Genomic DNA, 19714 nt, shown 5'->3' with positions numbered 1-19714 from the left:
TTCTGGGGATTTGGAGCACAGTGTCATCAGTATGCTAACGACACATTGCTCTATCTCTGTATTCCACTGGAATCCGGAGAGGCTGTGAAGGTGTTGGACAGGCATCTAGAGACAGTGATGGTCTGGATGGGGACCAATAAACTGAGGCCGAATCCTGATAAGATGGAAGTGCTGTGGGTAGGTTGTTCCGTGTCTGGGAATTAGATGCACTCCTCCTGAAAGAGGTTCATAGTATGGGAATGCTCCTGGATTCCAACTTATCAGTAGAGTCGCAAGAGTGTCCTGTGGAGTGCTTATGCTCAGCTTAGGTTGGTTTGCCAGCTATGGCCATTCTTAGATAAGAATAGCCTGGTCTCAGTTATTCATGCTCAGGTGACCTCCAGTCTGGATTACTGTAATGTGCTGTATGTGGGGCTGCCCTTGAAGATGGCCCAGAGGCTGTTGCTAGTGCAGAATGCAACTACTAGGCTGGTAAATGGGGCAGCTCAATGGGACCATGTGTCACCAGTCCTCACAATGCTGCACTGGCTGTCAGTGAACTACTGGATCAAATTCAAGGTGTTAGAACTAGCATATAAACCCCTAAATGGCTTGGGACCCAAGTATCTAAAATAGCGCCTTCCCCTGTGTCAACCATCTGAGACCCTACAATAGGCAGGCAAGGCCCTCCATTGGGCTGCCCAGTTGGAACTGACCATGACAGGGCCTTTTAAGTGGCACTTCCCTGTTTGTGGAATGCTCTCCCTGGTGTGACCTATCTCCCTCATTATTGACTTTTAGGAGGAATTTAAAAACATTCCTGTTTACCTAGACATTTGATCTAGATGCTGTTCCTGGCAACCTGGAGATCACTGGTTGAGAGAATGTTTTTAACTCTTTTTAGATTTTTTCATAGATGTGTTTGCCACTCTGGGCTCCTTTGAGAGGAAGGGCAGGATATAAATGGAAATAAATAAATAAAATGTTGCTGTAACAGAAGGTCGCTGCTTTTGTGATGCTAGTGTCTCATTCCCCCACCCTCCAAATTCCCACTGAGTTGCACCAATAAGTTGGCTTTTTTAGGATGCTCTTGGATAGTTTTATTTTATTTTATTTATTTCATTTCTAAACCGCCCATAGCTAATAGCTCTCTGGGCAGTGTACAAAACAAGATTAAAATACAATATTAGAATAAAATCAGTAACAAAAGCAACAAAATTAAACTAAAACATTAAACATAAAAACATTGAACATTAAAATGCCTGGGAGTATAGCCAGGTCTTAACCTGGTGCCTAAAAGAAAGAACCGTAGGCGCCAGGTGTATCTCCTCCGGTAAGCTGTTCCACAATTCGGGGGCCACCACAGAAAAGGCCCTATATCTAGTAACAATCCTCCGGGCATCCTGGTGAGTTGGTACCCGGAGGAGGGCCTTAGATACTGAACGAAGTGAATGGGTAGGTTCATAGCGGGAGATTATAGTTTTGATTATAGTCGATGTGATTTGTGTATGTAACAAGCTTATGCTCTTCCAGCTTCTAAAGAGAGAAATCTGCTTGCACAGCAAGTTTGATCCTGCTGTGATGTTAGCATGGACTGACACTAGAATGCAGGTGAATCCACAAAACTCCATTGAAGCATTATAAATGCCAATACAATGTTGTGTTTTGCCATCTAGTCCTTACTGTTCTAATAATGGAAAGTAGCATTGTTCCCAGGGGACAAGGTTTTAGAATTGTATATCACAAGTATATAGTCCCTTGTTCTAGTTACCTCAGAAAGGAATGGCAGTTGTTTAAAATACTTTTAGAAAAACTGGTAATTATTTTAATACAAATATATATCAAATATAGGTTTAACAGAATCTGTTTTAGTTCACCCTCACCTAATGGGTACTGTTATCTCTGTGGTATTCAGTTTGGGACTCAACATACAAATGCCTAGATAGATGTACAGTTCTGACATAGTACCCTTGTGGAACAGATATAGAAACAATGAATCTTGCTGGATTAAAAATACAGTGAATACAGATAACCATTTACCAAGTGGTATCTTACTGCACAATCAGCCAGTTACTAACCCAGTGGGCAAATGGCGATGAGGATTTCCCTGGCTTCCCAATAGTAGAAATAAGTGTTAAGCTTCTTTGCATCACTTGACAGACAATACAGACACCTACAGCAAGTGGTGGTATGTTGTACCTTGGTATATGGTTGTCTAGATTTACCAAAAGTTTAAAATTCGTATGATGTTTTTTAATTTCTTAGCTGTGGCCCCTTAGAGCCAGCAAGAGTGTTCTCCCTTCCTCTTGCTGTGTTGTGAATATTTACTATATTTTATTATTGGAAAGAATGCTTCCCCAGGTCAGATTAGTTTGTGACTAAAGTTTTGTATTTTGCTTGGGTCAGTTGATGCTCTTTGCTTTTCTGTTACAGTTGCCAGATGTGCCAGTTCCCTTCTTGGTACATCGGTATCATTCTCAATGAAGTGCTCAGCCTGTATCTGGGCTGTACCTACTTCAGACTGCAGGGGGAGGCTTGCATGACTGAATGGCCCTCCATACAAAAATTCCCTGTATGTAGTACACTTAGCAGTCCCTAACAGACTATTTTTCCATATGCAAATGGAAAACATTTAGTAAAGTGGGCCTTCACCTGTAGTCTAAAGTGGTACAGTCCAGACACAAGCTCACCACCTCAGTGCGAATTAGGCTGTTCTGTGGCCTCAACAATGTTGTTTGATCTGTTTTCATCTGTTTGGGTAAGGGGTCCTACCTTTGTGAAGCATGTTGGTTTAAACAGAATTTTCATCCATTCCAACTCTAGTAAATTCAATAACCAGATCCTTACCTGGTTATTTGGCACAATAATATAAGCTATTTTTATTTGGTGTCTGTTGTGGATTCAACAGCCACGATCCATTTCCCCAAGCTATTTCCCATCTTCCCTATTTTATCTATCACACTTTTTTTTTTAGTATTGACAACTTAAATTAGTTGTAAAAATGTCTGTTTGCAAAGTCTACTTAGTTATAAACTACTCTTTGCACTTGTACTATGAATTCTTTATTTTATTGTAAAAAATGGATAATGTTGATTGAAATATTAAACTTAAATTAAAATTAAAAAGAGTACTGTTAGGTTTTCTGTGAAACATAAAATATCTGTAATGGAATAAGTGTGTTATAAGGTGGTTGTTGCCCTGATCAATTTGTACAAAATCAGTGAATCTGGCATAATATTGAAACGTTTTGCTAGAATGGAGTGGAAGTGTTCAGCTAAGATTTTTTTTCTACAAAATGAATGGTGGAAAATAATGAGTAGGGCAGTTGGAGACAGGAAGAGCAAAAAAACTAAAAAATTGTGGGGCGGGTGGGTGGGGGAAGGTTTCGCCTATGCAGTGGCAATGGCTTTTAAGTTTTAGTCTTTCTTTTAACTCATAGCTGTGCCACCCCTTTCAGCACCAGAATTTATCAGCAGCCCAGCAGGCTGTCATCCTTCTCCTGCTTCTATGAATGACGCTACATCAGGATGTAGCATCATTCCAATGTTATTTGGGGGGATGAGGGTTGATGGCAGGGTACAACTGTCCCATAATTCAATGAAAATGGAGTGTGTTAGCCACTGAGAAGTGTTCTTGTCCTTTTGGGCTGATTAGAGCCAATCAAAGTGAAAGAAGGTAAGTCAGCCATTGAGAAGACTCCTCTCAATAGCTAACACACAGCCTCCCCTTTCATGCTGATTGGCTCCTAGGGACGACTGTGCGGACTTGCAAGATGACAGGGAGAGCAAGGGAGATGAGGGAAAGTGGGAAAGGGGGCGTGGCATTGATGGGGTGTGGCGTTATGAAGAGACCCTGCATTTCTGAAGTTGCCACTATGCTACTGCTGGTAGTGCAGTGGCAAGTGCAGTGTGGGAGGAACAAAGCAGCCACTATTTTTGCTCCAGGGAGCAGCATGCTTACTTATTCACACCAAGTAATAATTTGGCTAAGTGTTACATGCAAACCAGGCTATTGTCTTTTACACAACCACACCTGAAGAGCACACAGGGCCCATTCTTCAGCTCTACAGGTAGATAGTCCATTCAGAGGGGGAAGACATCTACAATAAACGAGAACCATTAAATAAGACCATAGTGGAAAATACTCAGAACAGTGCAATTTTTTGGGGGGGGGATTCATTGTGACTTAACAGTAATTTGAGGCTTGTAATACAGGACTTTGAAAACAGAGAAGGGGAAAGGTTTGGGAGAAGTACGGAGAACTGTGAATTAAAACCCCATTCTTGACCATCAGAAGCCCTGTCCATCTACTTTGTAACTTCTGAGAGCCAGTAGATGGCATTATAGATGCCATACCAAGCTCACTTAAATGGCTCTGGGTGATGGCTCGCTCCATACACCAACATATCTGCAGTGGCATTCCATGTAGTTTTTTCTTTATGCTTCTTTTGTGTATGCATGTGTGTTTTGTATTAGTGTGGTAAATATGACTTCTTTTGTTTGCATTGTGAGCCATTGTGCCTGAATTGCTTGCCTGTGGGAGTCAGCTAACACGCGGAGCAATTTGAAGTAGCTTTTACATGATGGGCCATAATTTAGCAATTGGCTATCAGCCTTCTCACTGACAATTCTCACATACTTTCCAGCAATTCTCTTGTAGACACAAAGAATCAAAGTGTGGGGTTCTTTTTTAAAAAAAGAAGCAGCTGAGATGCTCAGAAGGCCAAATGTAACATCTCTTTAGATTACGTCAGACTATGGTCTGTAGAGGACAGAAGCAACTAGCAGCCCTTCAAGGTTTCAGTCCTTCCTAGCTGTGTTACCTAAGATCCTTTAACTGGAGCATGGACTTCTGCATGTAGTAAACTTGTGCTCTACCCCTGAGCTATGGGCCTTCCCTGCAAAAGGGATTAGGTTCCATTCTTGGCTAGTGATCCTGTGAATATGCAGAGTATACAGAGCCCTCAGAAGACTACTACGTGCCAGCTACGTAGCTGTTAAACCACTCTGCTCTCTTGTTGAAGGTTATAGTGAGGGTGGAGTTGAATCATTGGTTAATCTACCACAGAACTATTATATCCACATTAATGGCTTTTGGGGGAAGATTGCTTTGTATTAAAGTACAAGCTGTCACACCCTCTTGTCTGGCATGTGTGTGTAACAGTCATCCTGTCAGTTTTCCCCACACCCTCTTAAATCACTCAGAACAGTACCAGGTAGCTAGCTGTTCATTCAGCTTTTCAAATAGCTTGCTTTGGGACCTTTAGGCCCAACTAATCTTAAGGGGGGATGCCATGTTTGTTTTCTCACATATCTGACCTCATACCAGAAGTGAGCCATTCTGTTGGGGGGGGGGATGCCTGAAGCAACGAGATAGAGAGAGATGAAGCAGGGGCGAGGGCATAATTCAGTCCTTCTCACCTGCATGCACAAATTATTGTAAAATGTAGCCTCTTTGCTGTCCAGACATGTGAATAAACAGACATCAGCATACATCATCCTGAGCTTGGACTGCTTCCAGATGGGTGGTTCCTACCACTCCCCAGTCATTGCTCTTCCACTGTAAGCTAGAAGCGGATTTTCATCAGTGATATTGGGAGTCTTGCGCTTTTAAAATGTATACATCCTGCTATGTTCTGTCCACACCAATGGGTGTGACATAGCTGCTGTGGGTGAGGCAGTTTGAAGCTCAGCACATGTTCACCATGACCTTTGTGGCACGCATCATTTTATGATCATGCTTATCTATTTATTTAATAAAATAATTGCTTTAATGATTGCTAAAACACTCCGTGGCGCAGAGTGGTAAGCGGCGGTAACGCAGCTGAAGCTCTGCTCACGGCCGGAGTTCGATTCCAACGGAAGGAGGAAGTCGAATCTCCAGTAAAAGGGGTCCAGGTCCACTCAGCCTTCCATCCATCCGTGGTCGGTAAAAAGAGTACCCGGCATATGCTAAGGGGTAAAGAAAGGCCGGGGACGGAACTGGCAAACCCACCCCATATATATGGTCTGCCTAGTAAATGTTGCAAGATGTCACCCTAAAAGTCGGAAACGACTCACACTACAAGTGCGGGGACACCTTTACCTTTTTTAAAACACCATGCCAACGTGCAAGTAAGTCCTACAAAGTTCATAGGGACTTACTCCCAGGTAAGTATGTACAGGGTTACAGCCTAAAGTGCTTGTTGATTAAACTAACTCAGTCAGCACAGCCCCATTTAACAAACTGGAGCATCTATAATTGTTCAAGGCTTTCACACAGGGCTTTGTGCAGACATTCTGAAATTCCCCATATGGAGCATCCCCATGGATGCAGCTGCATAGGGAAAGAGGCATTTGAGTTCTGTATCACTTCTCAGTAGCAATTCCATAAATGGGGCAAGTGCTCTGTTTTTCTTTCTTGTTATTCAGGTGGAGTATTTAGAGTCTGAATCAGCCCATAGGTATCTCACATCTGTGTGTCTATATGTATTTTAAGCTACCATATATCATATGTTTCTGCTGGAATAGTGTGTGTGTACTAGACACTAAAAGTCTGACATTTTATAACTGTCCTTTTGGCACTCAAATGTTCTGTGATACGTGTGTGAGCGACAGATATCTCTAACATTTTCTCCTCTTTTTCCAGCATGTAAGACAATGGTGCTTACAAGACACCTGCATGCTGGTGGTTTTTACAAAATGGATTTACTAAATTTATTTCCTTCTCCCTCCCCGTTAAATCGGTCTCTAAAGGGCAAGGCTTCTCATTTGGTTAACAGACAGTTATCTGCAACTGCCTTCCTTGGAGGATCATTACAGCAGACATGACTCATCCAATTGGCATATGACATGATTCCACTTAATTTGCATACAGTAATTGTATAGCAATGCTGTAAAACTTGCTGGAGTCTATTTCAGCCCTCACACCATAAGTTTGTCAAATTTCATTATTGGGTGTAATGCTTGTTAAATACAGCTTACTAGTAATAGATGCGAAATTATATAGTGTGTAGACACCACACACACACACACACACACAAATATATGTTTGCTTCTTTCTCAGTAGAACATGCTTTTAGGTTGTTCCACTGTTACGGCGGGAAGTGTGCACACCTTTCTAGACATCAATTAATTAAGCAGCATAAGAAAAACATTATTTCCTCTTAGTATATATTTGTGTTGGCCTCAGCACCCAGCACTGTCCTCATGTAAAAGAAGAAGGCTTAAGCCATGCTGCAAACGTGGCTTGCACTGAGGAAAACTGTATTTCCGTTCTTTAAACATATATTTGGAACTTGTAACTTTAGGCTGCAATCCTAAGCACATGAGAACAGAGCTGGCTCTAGGATTTCACAAGGATGATGGTGGGGGGACTCAGGCGCAACATTCTCAGTGCGGGCCCCCTAACCTGGAAGGACCAGCAAACAGAATTCTGATAGGCTACCTGTTCATCTTGGATACTCTGTGCAAAGTAGAAATGGTAGGACTGTCACAGCGGTGAGCTTTCTATCTGTCTTCCAATGCCTAACCTTGCCACTTTTTGGAGCAGGCCCTGCCAGGGTATAAGCCCTATTGAAATCAATGGGATTACACTACTTGACTGTAGTTCTTAGCACACTTATGTGGGAGAAACTGTGCAATCCCATGTATGTTTACCCAGAAGCCCCACTGCATTTAATAAGGGCTTGCTTCCTAGTAAGTGTATTTAAGATTGCAGCCTAAGTCTCATTTAAAGTCTTGGACTTTCTTCTGAGTAGACATATATAGAATTGAGCTATAAATCTACATAAAAAGCAGAATGGATGTCCATCCAAGCCCTGGAAAGGGAGAACACATTTGTTGTTGTTATGTGCCTTCAAGCATGGGCTGCTATGCTTGAATGATACAGTGAGAAGCTCTCAGTTTCAAATGATTTTAAAAAATAAAAATAGATAAAGAACCAGCAAAATAGGGTGAGCAAGGGAGGGAAGCGTGTTGCTTTTCAAAGTACACAAAGAGGTGCTCTAAATGGGTGCTACCCAGTGGTGTAGTTGTCTAGTGTCTCGGGGGTCTTAGACCCCTTACATTTTTGGGAGCAGGGTCCCAGGCAGGTCCCTTGTCTCCAGCATCCTACAAGCCAATCAGCCACAGAGAAGAATCTTCTAGAATGCTTCCTTGTCCTTTCCTGCTGATTGGAGCCAACCAGAGTGAAAAGACTCTTCTCAGTACCTAACACACTCCCCTTTCATGCTGACTGGCTCCTATGGATATCTGTTGTTGTGGGTGGGAGGACTGGGGAGTGTGGAAATAATGACGGAGAGCAAGTAAGCGAGTGGGGGTGCGTGGTGTGACTATCATGAAGGGACCCTGCACTTCTGAATTTGCCACTGCGCTGCTGTGTACAACTGTTCAGATGCATTATTTGATGGTGGAAATGCAATGTTCCCAGTGGGGGGAAATTCCATATAGTGCAGTTGTGATAGGTGTAATTACTAGGAGTGTGCACTGAGCACAAGATTCAGTTCAGATCCAGACTCAGCGCTTTGCAAAACAGCTTGCCTCTGTCGAAGGTGCTTCATAGGCTGTCCAGTTTGACTTGCCTGTTGAAGTCTGGTTTGTTTTCCCTCCCCACCTTTACTATTGGGAAACCAAAAAAGGGCTACAATAACTTTTTTCCTGTATTGGTGAGAACTGGTAAAAATCATTCCCTTTGATTACAAACCAGACTTGTTAGTCACAAAGGAGGTTGCTCTCTCCCGTTCTGATCCTGGTGTGTTTTTCTTAAGCTAAAGATGTAAGTTTCAATTTTGGAAAGTTGCTATGTCTCTCTACCCCCCCCCTCCTTTTCTTTAACACGTAAGCGTAGAGACATAGTTTTATGTATGCAGCTTTTGTTAATGTCTGACACCATGAAGGACTCAGAGGTCCCTGCTTTGACTAGTGCCTCTCTTGCAGAGTTTCTGGCTCACCTTGTAGAAGCCCAAAAGTTCTCCAAGAAGCCTCTCCTTAGCACATTATCCAAGATTCATGCAAATCATTTGCACACCTCTAGTAATTATACTTGTTGATTCACTAGAATTGTGTGCGTTTCTTGACATGATGAAATTCAACAGTTTAAAAAAGGTCTAATGTTGCCTTTTTTCTTAGAATAATCAAATTTGTGCAGGTTGGCATTTATCAACCATTTTGCAACATTTTCCAAGTAAATTGATGACTGATTAAAATGCATTAGAATAGGATAGAGGCATGTGTAAACTATTTAATTGAAACAATGATTTTGAATTATATTTCTGACATAAATAATGAAGTCAAGATCTGTTGGCTTCAGTAGTTAATAGTTTTTGACACACGTCTCAAGGTGATGTACAAAATGCAATGAAAATAGCTCAAACACAGTTTAAGAACTCAGCAAAAAGCATCAGATTAAAAAAAGGAACAGATAGACACCTATCAGGGCCAGTTCTAAAGGGAGGCCAGGTGGGGCACTGGCCCAAGGGCCCCTGGAGCTACAGGGCCCCTCCGCTCACCTTCCACGATCCGCGGTAGCAGCTGCGGATCACAGGGCAGGAGCTTCCGCCTGCCCGCCATTTCCTTGCCCCACCTACCTGTCTCTTGCCTTTAGCATTGCCCTTAATGAAGATGGCGGCTGAGGTTTTCCTAAGGAGGTTTCAACCAAGATGGCAGCGGAGGCTTCATCCCCTTAGGGAAACTGTGGCCGCCATCTTGGTTAATGTCAATGCTAAAAGACAGGCGACAGGTAGGTGGGAGTGGGGGTGGCGCACGCTTATGCGCATGCACACATACACACACACACACCAGGGCCCGGGGAAAGCTGATGCCCAAGGGCCTTGGCATGCCTGGGGCCTGCCCTGACACCCATGACATATATCTCTCAAGTATAGCCTGAATCGAGCAAACACATGGCAGAACAGACACGTCATGGTAATTTCACACACAAACACCACCCCTTCCACCCAGCTGATGGAGCTGCCGTGGTGGGGAACTAACCGTGTCATCCACATGCTTCTCTAACTAAAATGTCGTATGATGGAATCTAGCACCTAACCATATGAAAACAAGCCCACTCTACAAAGGAAACACATGAATTGGCCCTTAATTGGTGTAATTAAAATGGCAGTGTTTTGGTCACAGTGTTTTCAGTATCACTAGAGTTAGGTCATCTCATAGTTTTCCACGGTAGAGGCTGGACAGAGGGGTGCAGTGCTGTGGTGCTTTTTCTTTGTGTGTAGAGGCTGACATAATACCTGAGTTCTCAAGTTCATGGAATGCTTGTTAATTAATCTTTAAGATTCTTGTACTTTTAGTAAGGTCAGCTTTTTAAGTAACACCAATCCTTCTGCAAAGTGATGAATTATGAACTGCTTACCCCATGACTGCGTATGAAGAAAGCATTCACTGGTTATCTATATATGTGATTATTGTTACTCCCTTTTTTTGGTCTTTTTTTCTTGCAAATGATATATATGACCTTGTCTATGTTAATCCTATCTGGTTTTATTTTATTGTTTTTGTATTTTTTCACATTGTTTATGTTGCATATTTTGACAAAAACGTTGGAAATTTATGTGGTTGTACAGTAGGGCCCCACTTTACAGCGCTTCGCTTTACGGCGCTTCGCTAATGCAGCAGTCTCAATTAGACGCAATTAGACTAAAGCCCCACTCATACGGCGCTTGTTCCACTTTTATGGCGGATTTTGGGCATCGCGTGCCATTCTATTAAATGAGTTCTACTTTTCAGCTGTTTTTGCTTTTCAGCGGGGGTCTGGAACGTAACCCGCTGTATGAGTGGGGCCCTACTGTATTGTTGCATTTGACATGTCTGCTGAATCCTACTCTCCCCCCCCAGTGTGAAATGGGTTAAGAAATACAGTCCTTTATAATCCTGAACATAAAGTGTTTCAGTGATGATGGTTGGTTGTAAAAACATTATCCTCACATTGCTTAGGTTACTTCATAAAAAGTTGGGTGTGATTTATGGCTTCAGTTTGACAGCTCCAGTAAGTACTTCTGGAGTATTGTGTTTGCAGGGACTGTTATTGTTCTGTTTATACATATTTAAATAAATAAATGAACAAACTGCACATTTCACAAAAATACAAGAAGGCGGTATACACCATACAGAAATTACAACAACAATAAGGCATCAGTAAAAACATCTAAATACCAGCTGGTAAAAAGAAAATTCACATCTCAAAGGCCTGTCTAAATAATACTGCTTTTAGGAGATGTTTAAAAGAAGGCAGGGATGATTCCTGCCAAACCTGTACTGGCAGGGAGTTCCACAGGACAGAGCCTGCCACACTAAAGGCTCAGTCCCTACACACGGCCGACCAAACCTCAGGGGCATGGGGAACCCCCAGAATTGCCCCATCAGAGGAACTCAGTAGCTGAGGTGGAACATAAGGAATCACATGGTCCTAGTGCTATCGCCGATACTTTGTGAATTGTCCATGTATTTGCTGTCTGTGTACATGTCAGCCTGATGTAAGGCTCCAACCCTACACACACTTATCAGGGAGTAAGTTCCATTGAAATTAATAGGATTTTTATTAATACATGTACTGTAAATGTTTGAAGTAGTTTGTCTGGAATGGGATTATTGCCATTTTGGTCCCATAGTAAAGGAAATGCAAAATATGTAAGGGATTCTTTTTAGTGCTTCTTGTAAGCCACACATACAACCCCAGCAAGACACACTTCCATTTTTCTACCTCATTTGCAGGGCGCTTTAGAATTTCTTAAGAACTTCAGTGATTGCAGGGTCGATGCACCCATCTGTCAAAGTGCCCGACAAGGAGTGTTCCTCACCCCCGCTGTAATGCAGGGGAGTCAACTTGTTCATTGTTTGTCTTGAAAATTTTATTTTGGAAAAAAACCCTCTAAACTTTATGAATTTCCCAGGGATGTCCTCTGTTTTGACTACAGATGAGAGGACAATATCAAAGGGACACGTCTATGTAATTTCAGACATGATTAAGTACTATAGTTAGTGCTTTCTTGATAAAAACTGAGCTGCCACTACTCATACCCTGATAAAAGTACCAAGGGTGCCACCACAAAATGGCTGGCATGGTCAGCAAAAAAGAGGTGCCAGTAGAATAAAAGCCCTGACTATACTGTAGAAGAACTCAGATGGTTTAATGGAGAATCTAACTTGAAAAAGTCATCATCATCATCATCATCTCTTGCCTCTATGCAGACAGTATCAACATACAGATGCTTATACTGGATAGCTAACTGGACACTGAAATGGCCACATAAGAAATAAGAGATGCTTGAACTTGAAGTAAAGCTCTGTGCAGACATTAATTTTGTGCGGAAATGACTATGGGGGAATAGTGCCCACTGATCAAATCTCCATGTGATTCCATCAGCACAGTGGGAATATGATCCATACTTGCATTAATGGAGGTTATGGATCTTATGCATGGGACTTCCTCTGCAAATGGTAATTTGAACATGGGCAGGTTTGAAGGCAGGGCCAGCAGGCACAATCCCGATCTTCTTCTTCTGCATGTTAATTTCTGCATGAAATGAATTCACAGAACTCATTTATGGTCTCTGATTAACAAATAAACCCCCTGACCTGCATCGTGTGTATGATGTATAAACAGTAAAAAGCATAAATGCTTAATGGCAGAAAATCATTAGCTAGAACAAGCTTCCCCAACATGGCACCCTCCAGAAGTTTTGGACTACAACTCCCATGACCCCTGAGCATTAGCCACATGAGCTGGGGCTGATGGAAGTTGGTTCAACAATATCTGGAGGGCACCAGGTTAGAGATTACGACTGTAGCTCATTGGAAGGGCCTCTGTTTTGCATGCAAAAGGTCCCAGATTCAACCCTCTGCCATTTCTAGGTAGGGCTGGGAGACACTCCCATCTACAATCCTGGAGAGTCACTGCTGGCCAGTGTAGACAACACTGAGCTAGATGGACCAATGGTCTGTCATGGTATAAAGCAGCTTCCTAGGTTCCTGTGACCTAGAATAAATAATAGGGGGGGGGAAGGAAATAAAATCAGCAGTATTATGGGCTGATTCCCTCCCTTAAATATTCTGATCACTCATCGCACACGTGCAGCTGACATACATTTCTACTTAGCCCCTGTTTCTGCATCTATTAAGACTTCTGAAATAATCAGTTTAGTTTTCAGCTGCTGATTAGTGTGTTCCTCTAACCAAACTAAGACGCAGCTCTGAGAATGGAAACAACTAATTAAACCACTGCATAAGAATAGGGGGAAGTTTCAGCTGAAAGCTACTGATCTTTAGGGTCCTTATTCTAGTCCACTAGTTTTAAAGATTGTTGTATCAGCATTTGTATTTTTGTGTTTAATCCTTCATTTCCCTCCCCTGCCTCAAAGTACCATGCAACAATTAATTATGCACCTACAAAATAAGCATGACATGAACAGCAGTAGTCCTTATACAACCATGAACATTTCATTACTGCCAGTTAATTTATGTATGTCTGATTATGTAGTAAGGTGGCATGATTCCAGGATTATGCTACACAACCTGCCCCACTAAACTTGGCTTAAAAGACTATTCTGTAGCTGCCTAACTCATATTTTCTTTTTTTAGGAAATGAATGGTTATGCAGAAAGTTGATTCCATATTTTTTTAAGTTTATAGTCCTCCTGGTTCTCAGAATATTTGGAATAGTAAAGGGAGTATCAGCTGTTGGCAGTGAGTCTTTTTTAGGCTTAATGCCAAACTTAATGGTTGCACTCTCCTTCCTCCACCCCTTGCATGCTGTCATTAATAACTTCATATCCTAATTTAGCAACAAACCATATTTTGCGGTTTGTCCCAATGGCCAATGTATGGTTTGTGCTTGCCCACAAACCAGGATAATTTGCAATGCTAGTTTAGCAAGCACATACCATAATTTAGAATGTGGTGCAGTGGTTAGAGTGATGGACACCCCTTCTGACATGATCTCTTAGCCGAGTATACCTCGCAAAGTTGATGTGATGATAAGAGGGATGGGATGGGTGGATCATGTTTGCTGCTTTGAACTATCAGACCTATATACATTCAACAACAACAATAATGATAAATAGTTTGGCCCTTTGGATGAACTGGCAAAATATGGTTTGACACGAAAATAGGACCATAAGTTACTAACTGCAGTTCACAAGAGGAGGAGGGAGAATGGCCTGTCCAAGTCTGAGACTTGTTCTTGCAGTGCCAAACCATGCTTCAGCATTTGGTCTGACCACTCCCAGTGTCTCAAAAAGCTCCAAGATATTTTGAATGATTTTTTAAATCAAATGTAAATTCTGTCACATTTCCTCCTCTTTCCATCCAGTGCTCATCACACTATTCTATATCCTTGCCAATGTGCCTCTTCTAGCAAGCTAAATCAACAGATAAATCCAAATGCTCCAAAGATTCAAACATAATAGGAAAACATGCAGACTTGTCAATTATGGTCATTTACTTACACATTTATTCATTTACTTCTTTCAGTTTGAGCAAAGAATTTGAAGTTTCTGCAGTAATTCCTTAGTATCCAGGCAGCTTTTGTAGCATTGCTGGTAAACGAGGCAAACAGTTAAAAAAGAAAACTCTAGTTGGATGTTGACCTGTGTTCTGTGTAGGGATGGAAATATCTGTCAATTTCAGTTTTTCATTCTTCCAATCTTGAATTCAGTTCTCCAGGTTTATGTGGCAATTTGTGATTTTTTAAAATCCTCATGAAAATTCTCAAGCATTTTAGTGTGAATTTCTCCCAATAAACACATTTTCGTAGGCAGTTTTGACTAATGTACACATTTTTGCAAGCATTTTTCATCATATAATGCATGTTTATATATTATTTTCATGCATATATTCATTTTTATGCACACTTTCCCCTAATATATGCATTTTTGTAAACATTGTTTGGTGGGAAACTGCACTGCAAAATTTCAAATAAGTGTGACTTTCGAAGGAGGGCTGTGTTTCGGTTCTCAGATTGTTTCAGAAAGTGCGAATCTGATGGATTTGGCTTGAAATGCAAACTGAATTGAAATTCTTACCCATCCCTAGTGTTACAAGTTAAATCTCTGTGTTTTGGCTCAAATGAATGAACAATGGGATTTAGTAGACTGGTTAATGTGTATATTAACTCTAAAATGCTTGGGATATTTTCAGAGCTTCTGTCACTAATCCTGTTACAAGTAATGGGATTTGTGAATATATCTCTCATGCAGGGCTGTTTTTGAAAACATATCCTAATGTGTCAAAAAGTTTCAAGACCTATGTTTAACTTTGCCCATGATTCTATTATATCTCTGGCTTATTTCCCCAGTGATTTAATTTGTACTGGTTATTGGAATCAGCATTACTCTGAAAGATTGGTGGGTCTTCTTAAGCTGTAATACAAATAAAGAAAAATATGATCTAATGTGGACAAGCTCAAATAAAAACTCATAAGATTTCATTTATGATAAACTATGTAAATTCTTTTAGTTGGACACATTCTAGTGGCCTAATTGTTTTTCTGCAAACTTTTAACTTCATAATATTGTCAGTCACAGGTTTTCAAAATAAATGCATGGCTAGGAAAAGCCTAGGTGTCTTAAAACATGTTGGTGGCACCTAGAAATCTAAAACTACTTTTCAGCCATGAAAAAATAGATTTGTATTTTCTATATATTCAGGCTTAGTGTTTAAAACTTCATTGTTTTATGACATTGTTACCAAGCAACCCTAAATGTGCAAGAGGGTGATTGTGGTTTTTTCTTTTTTTGAGAGAGAGAGAAATTGCATTTCAAGGAAAGTATAATATACAGAGGTTGCTAGGAAAGGGTAGAGGATACAGAATCATTTTAGATGCCAGGAATGTCTAGTATAAATTTGGTGCTATAAAAGTGTAGACTTTCCCATGCCACTAATATAAGATCATGAACAGATGCTCATTTATGCCCCAGGAACATTGAGCACTTGAAAAGCACAATGCACCAGGTGAAAATACTACAGAGAAGAATAACCATGGCATTTTGTAGCCTGGGAGAAAAACAGAGGAAATGAGTACAGATTCAACAGAATCAAAGTACTTCTCATTGAAATTATCATCTATGTAGATCAAGATTTTTTTTTAAAAAAAAGGTTGCAGCAAAAATATCCCCATTTCTGTTAGTCTTGCATGGAAGCCTTTGGCAAGGTAACAACAAGATGTTTCACCTTCATGTGTCCCCCCCCCATTCCACCAAAATGGAATGATGCTTGGTCTGGAGCAATGTAGAACATGTAAAATGGTGGCCAGGCTGACAACACAGTTTCTGCTGCCACTGTTAATGTGAGCTATGCCCCCAAGATACTGTTGGAGAATTTTTCCCCCACCCAGAGAATATCAGGCAACCTCCCACCATTTCACCATACACAAATTGGGGGGATAATTTCAGGGGGCCATTTTCACTCTAAATGATGGGCCATTCTCCTTTGTCACTGGTCCTAGTTGCACTGTCTGCAGCATCCAGATCTCCTGCAATTTCCTTGGTTTCTTATGACAGACAAGAGCTTTCAGATTCAGCCAGGCACAAAGCTGCAAGAGAAGACGATGAGGATGGAAGAAACTTGACATGTCAGCCCTTTCCTGTGCCCAAAGTTGATTTTCCTGTGCCCAAAGTTGGTTGTCCGCTAAAACCACAAGAACTCTTTTGTTCATAATCAGACTAAGGGTATTTCAGCTTTCTGCCTCCAGCAAGGGCCAACTAGATGCCTGTGAGATAAAATTGGGTTATCCAGTGAATATAAATTGATGGAAAATGAACTCATAGGCTTTTTGACAGCAGACTAGGTGAGCCTTATCTTGAAAGAGTTAAATTTGAAACACACAGACTTCTATCATACACATTTTTCTCAAGTTTCCTTGTCACTGAAGATTTATAGCATTCCCCCACTGGAGTCTGATCTCAGGGCATTACAGTTCAATACCTCATGTGGCCCATCATGATTGTGGTATGGGGATCTTCCACAGCCCCACATAGTAAAGTAATTGCTTCCCTTTTTAAGCTTCAGATTTAAGTTGCAAAATAAGTCTTCATTGAGAACAATATTCCTTCTGAACGATGACTTATTTTGCAACTTAGGGCTCCTACCTTTTTATTCTGCCAGAGCTGCTGTACCATTTGCAGCAGCCTGGCATGCAGAAATAAGTTAGGGAAGGTTTTGCTGTCATATAGATAAGGGAAAAGATAATGAATGGGGAAAGCTTCACTTGCCTTATTTCTGTATGTCAGGCTGCTGTAAGAGACATAGGACTAGGGTTAGTAAGAAAAGGTGTCACTGTTTTTTCAAGTTATTGGGATTGTTGTTCATATTTTATAGCAGAGATCTTGGAAAACGTCAGTCTCTCATGCTCCACTTTTGTTTAGAAAAACCTCTGTGGTGCACTGTTGTGTCTTGTAGAAACCAAGTCAGCTTCCTTGGAATCTTTGAACAGTTAAGCCATAACTAATCTAGATAAACTAAATCCTTGAGTTAAGGACTTTTTTTTTTGCATAACTGGATCAAGATCCATCCAGTCTGGCAAGAATCCCACCAACTAGTATGCCCTAGTGAAAGTATGATATTTGCTATCACTAGATGCACTGATAGCCACCAACTTGGATGACTTTAAACAAATTCATGGAGGATAAGACTGTCAGTGTCTACTAACCACAATGGCTATGTACTACTTCCAGTGTTGGAGGTAGTATGCTTCTGCATACCAGTTGCTTGGAATCTCAAGTGTGGAGAATACTTTTGTGCTCTTGTGGACTTCCCATAGACATCTCAAACTGGCCATTGTGAGAACAGGATGCTAGACTAGATGGACTGTTGGCTTGATCTAGAAGGGTTCTTCTTATGTTCTTAAGTTCTAGGTGAATTGCTAGAAATTGGTCAGTGGTCCACCAACAGACTTCATCTTCTACCTACCCCTGATTCGTAGAGCACTTTCAATGAGCTAAAGTGTTAGTCTTCACAACAACCCCCTTTTATCTAGTTAACCTCACAATACACTCATCACACTATTCCCATATCGCTGTTGAACAGCGTAGGCTACAAAGTAGTGGACGCTGGTCCATTAGGGCAAATGGTGTGCTGTCCCAACAACCGCAGTCAGGCCCCACCTGCCTGCCTTCTTACTTACAACCAGTCGGGGTGAGAGGGGGATGGCTCTGCCTGTCATCGGCTCTGGCTCCACCTACTTTTGGTTTCCCTGCTTTCTGCCCTGCCAGTCCCAGTGGTGACCAGCCACCACTGCTAGAAAGTGTCTTGCTTGAATGAGCTGTATGACTGCCATATCCAAAGTCTGTACTATCAACTGGATTTCATTGGTCTCAAACACATTCATTTGCTCAGTAACAAAGCATGAATTGTAGGTCCAGCTTTTCCTGTTCGTGAAAGTTGAAATGGCATTTGCAAAACTGTTCATTATTTTTGTTTGCAGAGATGAATCTGATTTTATATACCTGAAGGAATGCCTGCCCACACATCTGGTAATACTTTCCATGTCAGAAGTAAAGTGGGAGACAACTTGACAGAGGTTTTTATTTTTCATTTTTGTTTTAAAAACGTGTTCTATGACTTGGGGAAACCATCCTGTTCTGCGGTGCTTAGCAAAAAGTCAAGGAGAATCTCAAAATAGAAAGCATTTGACTTTTGAAAAGTCAGTGCAGGAAGCGGTGAGGGACACCACATCATACATTAGTTTTTCTGCTTGGAGATCATTGCTGTGTAGGAAAATATGAACATACCATAAAGTGTGGATTGTGAAATTAATGGCACAATCCCCCCCCCTAACAAGTACACAACTCATTTGGTAAGAGCAGCGGCTGTTGGACTTCTGTACTTGGGCAGCACCAAAACACTCAAGCTCTACTTCACACATTGTGGTTTGTGTTCAGTGGCTCAGTATCTTGTCTTAGATGGTTGGACACCTGTGCTGTCTGTGTGGCTGAATTGTGTACAGGCTGCCTGTGAAATAGCTCCAAATGAATTAGGATGCTCCAGGACTTGAAATTCCACAGAAACTCTCACATTGCTGGAATAAACAAAAAGTAAGAGCTGCTGGGGTTCATGAGAATTTTCCATTATGCATGATTCCCCCCTTTTCCCAATATTGCATTAATAACATTAGTGACGTTAGGATGTTGTAAGCCTTAAGGCTGGAAATAAAGTTCATGAAAGCCAATCAGTTTGTGCACATCATCCATGGAATGAAGTATTTTCCATTTGTCCTCACGATAGGTCTGCTGAATAAAATAACTTGGCAAATTGAAGTGGCACAATGCAGAAGCTTGTGTTGCTCCGCTTTCCCATAACAACTTTTATTTCAAAGTTAAATAACTGTGTGTCTCTAGTATGGGTGAAAGAAGAAAAGGAAGCCCAGAAAGAAGCTTCCCTTTTTTTGCTGCACCTTGAGGTAATTTAAGCCAGCACAAATTGCATGCAATGGAAATAAAATAAAATAAAACTGCCGTATTTGTTTGTGGGCTCTTCCAATGCCTGAGGCACAGATTCAGGCAGTGGAGAACTGAAAGGAAACTAGCATGGGATAATGAAGAAAACAGAACTTTACTTTTGAAATACATATAAAGATAATATATGTTAATTTTAACCAATTGTAGTCACTAACAATAATTAGGCATAGGTTTATACAGCAAAACAGAATAAAATGGATTCTGTTTTGGGTCCAGCCTCGATAGTTTCTCTGTATGAACTGCATCTCTCTTCATTTCAAGCTACTGATGCCAAACATAATATATCTGTAG

At 41.2% G+C, this 19714-nt stretch overlaps 1 protein-coding gene across 8 annotated transcripts in view; it reads left to right on the top strand.

Moving 5' to 3' along the window:
- The window catches only part of IKZF2 (IKAROS family zinc finger 2), a 146713-nt gene that overhangs the window by 8735 nt on the left and 118264 nt on the right, over positions 1-19714 (top strand). The window contains exon 1 of one of the 8 annotated variants that reach the window (XM_061607693.1): positions 18420-18486. The exons of the other annotated variants lie outside the window; for them this stretch is intronic. The gene's annotated coding sequence lies outside the window, so the exon portion shown is untranslated. Of the gene's footprint in view, positions 1-18419; positions 18487-19714 lie in introns of those variants that run through there. 8 annotated transcript variants of the gene reach the window in all.

The sequence above is a fragment of the Rhineura floridana genome, chromosome 2 (genome assembly GCF_030035675.1).
Source record: "Rhineura floridana isolate rRhiFlo1 chromosome 2, rRhiFlo1.hap2, whole genome shotgun sequence".
In the NCBI taxonomy this organism is placed as follows: domain Eukaryota; kingdom Metazoa; phylum Chordata; class Lepidosauria; order Squamata; family Rhineuridae; genus Rhineura; species Rhineura floridana.
The sequence above is the reverse complement of the archived record's forward strand: the minus strand, read 5'-3'. Positions and strand labels throughout refer to the sequence as shown.